At 40.4% G+C, this 2500-nt stretch overlaps 1 protein-coding gene across 2 annotated transcripts in view; it reads left to right on the top strand.

The window, feature by feature from the left end:
• loaf (low-density lipoprotein receptor domain containing lost and found) overlaps positions 1 to 2500 on the top strand; it is a 645276-nt gene that overhangs the window by 325407 nt on the left and 317369 nt on the right. The window lies entirely within an intron of this gene.

The raw sequence follows: 2500 nt of genomic DNA, 5'->3' as shown, positions 1-2500 counted from the left end.
GAATTATGTAAAGCCTTTTCACTGCAAAAAGTAATTTGTAGTTTTTAATCTGTCATCCAGGAGGTGCCAAGATAAGAAGGAGGGAGGAGGGTGGAGGGGAGTGGAGTGTGGTGGAGATGGAATGGGTGGGAGTGGATTTTATGCCTTTGTTTTTTGGCTACCTCCTTTATAAAGAAAAGAACCTTTGGTATATGTATGTATGCATGTATGTATGCATGTCTGTATGTATGTATGTATGTATGTATGTATGTATGTATGTATTCTGTCTGTCGTCAATCTATTCAATTCATCAGAGACCCTCCAGGGAAGATGTTAACAATGGCGACCATAAAAACTAATATTGGGATTGAATTTTTGAGCATGTGTGCAGAGAAAGACGCACGCATGACATGCAACAATAAAGTTCAAGTTCAATTGAACAAGTAATCGATTTCAGGCCTTCAGAGGACGGGGAAGGCGGGATACTGAAGTCGTGAAATAGAGCAGTTCTGCTTTGGTGTGATTAATAAATAGGAAGTTATATCGCAACGCAAATGTAGGTGTTAAATTGAGGCGCATAGCTACACGTGTAAATGATATCTCAACAATGTTGTGTATTTATATTACGAATATTCGGTGTGTGTATGTGTGTGTGTTTGTGTGTATCTGTGTTTGTGTGTATCTGTGTATGTGTGTATCTGTGTGTGTGTGTGTGTGTGTGTGTGTGTGTGTGTGTGTGTGTGTGTGTGTGTGTGTGTGTGTGTGTGTGTGTGTATCTCTGTGTGTGTGTGTGTGTGTGTATCTGTATGTGTGTGTGTATCTGTGTGTGTGTGTATCTGTGTGTGTGTGTATCTGTGTGTGTGTGTGTGTATTTGTGTGTGTGTGTATTTGTGTGTGTGTGTGTGTGTGTGTGTGTGTGTATGTGTGTGTGTGTGTGGGTACCTGTGTGTCTGTGTCTATGTATGTGTATGTTCGTGTGTTTTTTGTGTGTGTATGTGTGTTTGTGCATGTGCGTAATTCATCACGGTCTTGGATAATGTGATGGACTCGTCATCGACAGTTATTACCCTCGCGGATGAGAGCTCGGAGCTCATATATAGTCCAATCTACGGGTAATGCTATACTTGTGTGTGTACGGGTGTATGTGTATATGTGCACGCGTGTAGACAAAATCGAATATGTAAACACTTTCATATATTTTGGAATACGATTGCATATGATATGTTCATATTGTTGTCATGGCTGCGACCGTCCAGTAATCATATTACATATTATAATATGAATATAATTGGGAGACTGGACTCGACGCAATGATCAACACAGTGTATTAACTTTCATTCTTTCATTATTGGGGACTAATCTTCAATCAAACACGAATGATAATTTTTTACTTTAGACCTCACTTCTACGTTTATGGATCTGCCTAGTGTAGGCCTTATGGTCTCTTGCAGTCTCCTTCATTCTTATATGTTCTTATGTTATGTTCTGCCGCCTTTCTTATTTTTCATTCTCCACCTGGACGACGCCAAAAGGATAGAAGCTCTGGTCATTATCATTATTATTATTATTTTTTTTTTTTACGAAAAAAGTCATCCTCTTCTAGGATAGACGTGGCAATCTAGTGGCATCTAGAGCGCATGCCTTTTAGAAATGGAATTTACTTTATTCGTTCTCGTCATTGGTGCGACCCTGTGGATTGGCATTCGGTCCCTCCATCGGGTCAGAATCATTGAAGAAGTGATTCTTTTTTTTTTTTTTTTTTTTTTTTTTTTTTTTTTTAAGCTCTTATCGGTAGTCTGCCAGGTCGAAAAAGAAGCTTTGGAACTTCTGGGGGGGGGGGGCTAGTTGTGGCGCTAAGGGAAATTAGGCACGGAGAAATGTAGAAATAAATAAATAAAAAAGTTATAGTAATTTATGATGATAATGATCTATCTATATCTATAACAATAGTTTTTTTTCCACTCAAAAGGGGGTATCCTGCCAAGACATGAGCTCACCCCCCCCATTACACTCATCCGTCACCCTTACCTTTCGTCTTAGTTTTCTTGTATGAAGAATCATCCATGCCCCCTGCTCACTGCCCCGGTCAGAAGCAATGTAGCAAGGCCTAGCACGCATAGTAATGATAACCAAAATATAAATATAAATAAGTAAACAGATAAAAGAAATGATCAAATGAATAGAAACAAAAAGCAAGCAGGAACAGCCCACCCCCAAGAAGAAAAGATGGTAACCTTCGAAGACTTCTGGGGAAAATGGACATAGTTGTTCTCCTTTCAGAAGAAAGGACAGAATCCTCCCGAGGTCCTCAAAGAAGCCGAAGAATTTTCCTTGTCCTCCAAGAAGGCGCCGAAGGAGATCTCCTCCTCAAAAGGTCTTCAGCGAGAAGTCGCGAGTGAGGGAGAAGTCTTCGGGGGTTTCCGAAGAAGAATAGGACGTTCAGAAAGCTTCCGTGGAAGTGAAGAGTGCTTTTGAAGTCTCCGTAGAAGGAGAGGGAGGGGGTGATTGTTCCTAAATCCTG

This window comes from Oratosquilla oratoria, chromosome 18 (assembly GCF_046742065.1).
Source record: "Oratosquilla oratoria isolate Oo_2021 chromosome 18, ASM4674206v1, whole genome shotgun sequence".
Lineage (NCBI taxonomy): Eukaryota > Metazoa > Arthropoda > Malacostraca > Stomatopoda > Squillidae > Oratosquilla > Oratosquilla oratoria.
The sequence above is the reverse complement of the archived record's forward strand: the minus strand, read 5'-3'. Positions and strand labels throughout refer to the sequence as shown.